Below are 7,910 nucleotides of genomic sequence, written 5' to 3' on the forward strand. Positions count from 1 at the left end.
CATGAGGAGCCTGTACAAAAATCAAGAGGCAGTTGTTAATGCAGTGCAAAGGGACACTGAACATTTTAAACTCAAAGTGTGTGCCTGAGTATGAATTATTTCAGCCTACTTATTTTATCTGTATGGTGGTGGTGGTGGTTATGTATAAAGTTTCTGAGGCTGTAAATATTTACGGGAGCAGAAAACCTCATCTTTCTCCCCCAGAGCCAGTGGTAGTTTCAAACTGCTGACCTCGAGATTAGCAACCCAATTTGTAACCACTGCTAAGCAAATAATCTGAGAAACTGGATTATTTAACCAACCATTATGAATGTAGCATCAGAATTGACGGAAGACTCATTAACAACCTACAATATACATCTGACAAACTTGTTTACTGGTATGGAAGCCAAACAGACTTGAAATATTTATTCATAAAGATCAATGACTACAGCTTTCTATATGGATTGTACCTCAATGAAAATCCTCACAACGGGACAAATAAATAAAATAGTGATAACTGGAGAAAAGTTTGAAGTTGTAAGAGACTTAATTTTGCTTGGAACCACAACCAACATTCATGGAAGCAGCAATCAAGAAAAAAAAGGGCATATTGCATTAGGCAAATCTGATGCTCAAGACCTCTTTGAAGTGTTAAATAGCAATGCTATCAGTTTGAGGACTAAGATGCATCTGACCCAAGTCATTGTATTTTCAATTGCTTCATATGCACCTGAAAGTTGGACAATGAAAAAAACCTTCAATAGAAGAATCTATGCATTTGATTTATGGTGTTGGGGAAGAACATTAAAAGTACCAGGGACTTCTAGAAGGACAAATAAATCTGTTTTAGAAGTATAGCTGGAATGTTCCTTAAAAGACAGTATGGAGAGACTTTGTCTCTCATATTTTGGACATGCTATCAGGAGGGACTATCCCCTGGAGAGGACATCATGCTTGGTAAAGTGGAGGGTCAGGGAAAAAACAGAAAGACCCCAAGGAGATGGATTGACACATGGCAGCAGCAATGGGCTCAAGTGCAACAACAATTATAAGGGTGACAAAGAACTGGGCAGTGTTTTTTTCTGTTGTGCATAGGGTCACTATGAGTCAGAACCAACTAGACAGCACCTAAAGATAACAACAGCCACAACAATGTGCCCACTAAATAATCAGATTGATATTTTGGGGTACCTATGGGCTTTGAATTGACTCAATGGCACTTGACAACAACAACAATGGGCTTGAGGCCTGGTGTGGTGCTGTGGGTTAATGCGCCAGACTGCAAGCCATTTGAACTGCAAAGACAGTTGTTCAAGCTCACCAGCTGATTCTCTGAAACCCTGGGCAGGGTTGCTATGGCTCGGAACCAACTCGACGGCACTTAACAACAACAACAGCAGCAGCAATATGCGCTTTGAGGAGTCCTGATGTGGTACTGTGGGTTAATGTGCTGGATTGCAAACTCAGTTTGATCCGCAAGATCAATGGTTCAAGATCACCAGTCACTCCTCGGAAACCCTCTACAGGGTCACTATGGGTCAGAACTGACTCAACAGCACTTAACAACAGCAATAAATTTTGAAACCAGTCAGAGCTAAAGTCTAATCCCACATATGAGTCTTAATTACATCTTTTATACTTAATAATAGCAGTTACACATGTTGTTATAAAGATTATGAAAGTGCCTAGGAAGGTATTTGACTCACAGTAGGACCTCAGTAGAAGTCAAGATGTCTAAATGAAATTGAGCTTCTTTTTGATCTCCTGTTGTTGTTGTTGTTGTTGTTGTTGTTGTTAGGTGCCATTGAGTCGGTACCAACCCATAGCGGCCCTATGCACAACAGAACGAAACACTGCCTGATCCTGGGCCAGCCTCACTACTGTTGACACGCTTGAGTCCATTGATGCTGCCACTTGACCAATCCATCTCATTAGGGGTCTTTCTCTTTTTCTCTGACCCTTCACCTTACCAAACATGATATCCTTCTCCAGTGACTGGTCCCTCCTGACAATATGTCCAAAGTATAAGAGACAAAGTTTGGCCATCTTGGCCTCTAAGGAGCACTCTGGCTGCACTTCTTCCAAAACAGATCTATTAGTTCTTTTGGCAGTCCATGGCACTTTCAATATTCTCCTTCAACATCATAACTCAAAAGCATCAATTCTTTTACTTTCTATCTTATTCACTGTCCAGCTTTCACATGCATATGAGGCTCTGGTCAGGCGCACCTTAGTCCTCAAGCTGACATCTTTGCTCTTCAACACTTTAAAAAGGTCTTGTGCAGCAGATTTGCCTAATGAAATACGTCGTTTAATCTCTTGACTGTTGCTTCCATGAATGTTGATAGTTGATCCAAGAAGAATGAAGTCCTTGACAACTTCAATCTTTTCTCCTCCTAGATATACTTAAATAGACTTCACTTTTAAAGGATCAGGAAGATGAGAACCAGTTCACACAATATAGTCTAGTTTAGCAATTTATCCCAAGATCACAAATAAGGTTTTATAATTGATCATAAAATGGAAAACACATAGTATTGAACCAACAAACACAGAATACAGAAGGTGACTTGAGAGCTGAGGCCCAAATCAAAAGTCAGTAGAACAGATAGTCTCACTTCCAGGGATTATTTTCATGTGCAAGGAACCCCATGAGGTGTGCTTCAGGATTCCTTTTATGAAAATGATTTTCAAATAACCTTAAAAGAGTCAAGTAACATAGAATACTAAGGTAAGTCAAAAAGTGCAGCTACTAGGGAATCTCATTCATGCATGTATGAATTTAATCCAAACAAAAATGTGTTTCAACATATCTATGCGGTCAATGGATGGTTGTAGACAAATTTTCAGTAATACTTGTCTTAGTCTTGTTAGGGTGTCTTAAAAAAAAAAAAAGTCCAATCACAACAGAACAGTGGCTTCCCAGGGGATCGTCTGGGCCAGCTAAAATCAGGGCAGAGAGGTCAGTTCAGCAGGTTATGGAAACCGTGTTTGGTGATTCCCAAGGGGTAATCTTGATAGCTTTTCTTAAAGGACACAGGACATTCACAGGGCTAATTAGGAAATGGTTTTAAGAAAATTGAAAACCACATGGGTGAGAAAAAGGCCAGGAAAGTTGTGCTGAATACTTTTTTTTATGCCCATCACAACAATATACTTGCTCACTCTTTGAAGATAACTAGGGTTTTCCTAAGACAATTTCATTGCAAACTCTTAGCCCATCTACCTTATAACCCTGATCTTTCCAACTTTTTTTGTTCTCAACCTCAACCAAATTGTGCTTATCTCTTATTCCATTGAGGCGCATTTAAGCTGTCTCTGTCTTTTTTGGCTGTGGTGAATAGTATTATGATGAACATGATACATATATCTGCTCATGTCATGACTCTTAATCTCTTGTATACCAAGTAGAGGGATTGCTGAGTCATATGGCATTTCTATTTCCAACTTCTTGAGGAAGCACCAAAGCACTATCCACAGCAGTTGCACCATTTTACAGTCCCACCAATAATAAAGCAGTGTGCCAGCATCTCCACACCCTAACCCTCATTTGCTGTCTTCTGTTTTAATGAACTTTGCTATTAATGCTGGAATGAGATGATATCTCACTGTTGTTGTCTTTTTTTACTTACATCTCTCCAGTGGCTAAAGATCACATACATTTTTTCATATGTTTATTGACCACCTGAATGTCTTCTTTGGTGAAATGTGAGTTCATGTTCTCTGCCCATTAATTAATTGTCTTTTTGTAGAGGTGTTGTAGTTTTCTATAAGTTTTGGAGATTAATCGCTTGCCTGATGTCATTGCAATTTTTTTCCCTCAATCTGTGTGTTCTCTTTTTACTTTTATGGTCAAGTCTTTTTATGCACTAAGTTTTTAGGGTGTCTCAGTCTCTATTATGTTTTCTGCTGTTTGTGTGTTTTTTATTATGTTTTATATGTTTTTTTTTTTTTAATGTTGTTGAATTCTATTGGCTAGGATTTTGTTGAGCATTTTTGCATTTATGCTCATGAGGGACATGGACTATAGTGTTCTTTTTTAGTGATGTCTTTGCCAGGTTTGGGTATGATGCTTGTGCTTTCTTCATAAAATGTATTTGGGAGATTTCTATCCCTTTGTATATTCTGAAATAGTTTGAGTAGAATTTATGTCCATTTATCTCTGAATGGAGTACTGGTATGGCACTGTAGGATAATCACTGGGTTGCTAACCTCAATATTGGCAGTTCAAACCAACCATCAGCTCCTCAGAAACCCAAGCAGGGTCACTATGGGTTGAAATCAACTTAATGACATTTAACAGCAACAACTTCTTGGAGGATTTCTTAGAATTCACCAGTAAATCCATCTGGGCCTGGATTTTTTGTTGTTGTTTTTGAAAAATTTTTAATGGCCTGATCAATTTCTTCTTTTGTTATAAGTCTATTTAACTTTTCTACTTCCTGTGTTAATTTAGGTATGTCATATATTCTAAAATTTTGTACATTTCTTCTAGACATTCAAATTTGTTGAAGTACAAGTCTTGAAAATATTCCATTTTTAAAAAAATTATTTCCATTGGTTCTATTGTGATGACACCATATAGTTTCTTATACAGCTAATTGACATTTCCACCTTTTCTTTTGTTACATTTGCCAATGGATTTTTGATTTTATTATTGCATTCATATAATCAACTTGTTGTGTTTTCTATTCTTTACTTTGTTTTCTGGTATGCTGCTGTGAGATAAGCACTGGACCACCAGGTTGGTTTGAACTGTCAGGTTCATGGTTCAATTTCACAAGCCAGTCCTTTGAAACTACATACAGGGTTGCTATGAGTTAGAACTGAGAATTAACAACAAAAACAACAATAATTGTTTTCAGTTTCATTTATTTGTGTTATAATCAATGTTCAGAGAGCTCATGGTACTGAAGAAAGAAGTCCAAGGTATATCAATGGCATTGACAAAGAACAAGGATCCAGGAATTGAATGAATACAATTTGAAAAATCTTTTAAAAGTGTTTGGGAAGACAGCTGCCTGGCCAACTGATTGGAAGAGATCCATATTTGTGACCATTCCAAAGATAGGTGACCCAATGGAATATGGTAATCAGCAGACAATATCATTAGTATCACATACAAATAAAATTTTGCTACATTAATTGAAAAATAGCTGCAATAATACATTGACAGGGAACTGCTAGAGGTTCAAGCTGGGCTTAGATGAGGATATCAATGAGGGATATCAATGATGACATCAGATGGATCTTGACTGAAAGTAGAGAATATCATAAATATGTTACATGTGCTTTATTGACTATGAAAAGTCCTTCTACTATGAAGATCATGGTAACATATAGACACCATTGCAGAGAATGGGTATTCCAGAACACTTAAATTATGCTCATAAGAAACCTGTGCACAGACCAAGAGGCAGCTGTTATAACACAACAAGCAGACACCGAATGGTCTAAAATCAGAAAAGGTGTATACCAGAGTAGTATTCTTTCACCATATTTAATCTGTATGCTGAGAAAATAAGCTGAGAAGCTGGATTATATGAAAAAGAACTTATTAACAACCTTCGATATGCATATGATACAACTGTGCTTGCTGAAAGTGAAGAGGACTTAAAATACTTACTGATGAAGATCAAAGACCACAGTGTAAAGAAAACAAAAATCCTCACCACTAAACCAATAAATAACATCATGATAAATGGGGACAAGATTGAAGTTAGTTGGATCCAATATCAACACTCATGGAAGCAGCAGTCAAGAAATCAAATGACATATTGCATTTAGGCAAATCTTGTGCACAAGACCTCTTTAAAGGGTTCAAGAGCAAAGTTGTCAGATTTAGGACTAAGGTGTGCCTGATCCAAGTCATGGTATTTTCAATAGCCTCCTTTGCATGTGAAAGTTAAATAATGAATAAGGAAAACCACAGAAGAACTGATACATTGGAGTTATGGTGCTGGAGAAGAATATTCAAAGTACTACAGACTTCCAAAAGAACAAACAAATCTGTGTTGGAAGAAGTACAGCCAGAATGGCTCCTGAGAAATCAAGATGGTGAGACCTCATTTCTCATACTTAGGACACATTATCAGGAGGGACAAGTCACTGGAGAAGGACATCATGTTTGACAAAGTAGAGGGTCAGCAAAAAAGATGAAGACCTCAAATGAGATGGATTGATACAGTGACAGCAGCAATGGGCTCAAGCATTACAACAATTGTGAGGTTGGCACAGAATTGGCTGTGCTTTATTATGTCTCTATGAGTTAGAACTGACATGATGGAATCTAACATTAATCTTTATTATTTCTTATCTTTTAGTGAGTTTAAACTTACTTTGCTGCTCTTTTGCTAATTCTTACAGATGTTGCATTAATGTGTTGCCTTTGGTACTTTCTTCATTTTTGGCTGTATGCATGGATTTCTATAAATTGCTCTCCAAGCACTGCTTTTATTGTGTTCCAAAGGTTTTGTTATGTTGCATTTCTGTTCTCATTTGATTCAAGAATTTTTAAAAGTTCATTTGTATTATTGTATTATTATTTTATTGCTCAGTAGCTCTTAAGCAGGGTATTACCCAATTGTCAATAGGTACTAACTGATTGCTGTCATTTTGTAATGCATGTTTGGTTTTTGTGAAGTTGCTGGTTTCCTTTTTCCATATAACTTTCTGTGCGGCTTTCTTTCTTTCTTTTTTTTTTTTTAAGTTTTTATTGTAAATTGAGTAATAGTTTACATGTGGGAACATCAGTTTTACACTCATCTTATAGTATTTCTTTTCACTGCAATGATTACAACCCCTCCATACATCATCATTCAACAGTATTTGCTTCTATTTCCAGTTTTTTATTTTTTTTATATACACCAAAACACTCAGGAATCATTCAAACAGTCATCATTCAACAACCAAAGGGTACATCGTACAGGCCTGTCACCCAGCTGCCAGCACACAGCCCCTCTCCCTCAATGAGTCTACAGTCCTCAGCTGCTCCATCTCTTCATGTCATCATCTCTGCCTTCATCTCTGGCATTGTCATTTCTCTGGATAGAGTCCGACACTCTGATTCTACACTTTTCCCTTGATGGTCCCAGGGTCCTCCATTCCTGGACTGTAAGATCAACCACTGCCACCTTTTTGCTACAAAACTTCTACCTTTACAGTTGTGACAATCACAATTAGTCATGATAACAATTACTCACTATTAAATCATCTAGACAGGATGAAAACCATTTAGTAGGGACTCTACTTACCTTGTACAAACCACTTAGTGGGGATTCTACTTAGCCTGCACACTCTGAAACTAAACTCCCTCAGGAAACCATGTAAGCCAGTCACTTCGTGCCTTTATAGCCTCCCATTTTAGGTAGCCAATGTCTAAGTTGCCCATCCCTATCAAACTTGTGTACAGAGGGGATAGGAGTGATCTTTGCTGTGACGATTCCTTCCCTCTTGGCTGGTATTTTAAGCTACTACATCCATAAGTATAGATCAAGTTCATCAAATTGTAGCTATTCATACTTGTTTTCTTTATCAAAAAAAATTTTTTTTCATCTTCCTCTAGACAAGTTCTGATTATCCAGTCATTGAAGCTAGGTTAAATGGGTACTAGCTGCAAGTTTGGGCATTCTTGTGCATCTTCCCATGCTTCATATTAGCTGGAGGCTTCACTCTCAGCTCCAGCCCCTTGTGGCTATGTTCTTGTCCATGGGTTCAGGAGTCCCGAGGTATCACCATACTTCAAGCCAACAATGTCTTACCATACTCTAAATCATCGGGAGTCTATGTAATGTGGTCAGACCCAGTCCACATCTTCATTGCTGCTTTTCCCACTTCCACTCACCAGTAGACCAATGTGATTGCTAGCTTGCTATACATGCTTGCTCGTGTATTCCCTTTGTGTTTCAGTCTTGGGAGGGGGTTTGCTC

This window comes from Chrysochloris asiatica, unplaced genomic scaffold, assembly GCF_000296735.1.
Source record: "Chrysochloris asiatica unplaced genomic scaffold, ChrAsi1.0 scaffold00058, whole genome shotgun sequence".
In the NCBI taxonomy this organism is placed as follows: domain Eukaryota; kingdom Metazoa; phylum Chordata; class Mammalia; order Afrosoricida; family Chrysochloridae; genus Chrysochloris; species Chrysochloris asiatica.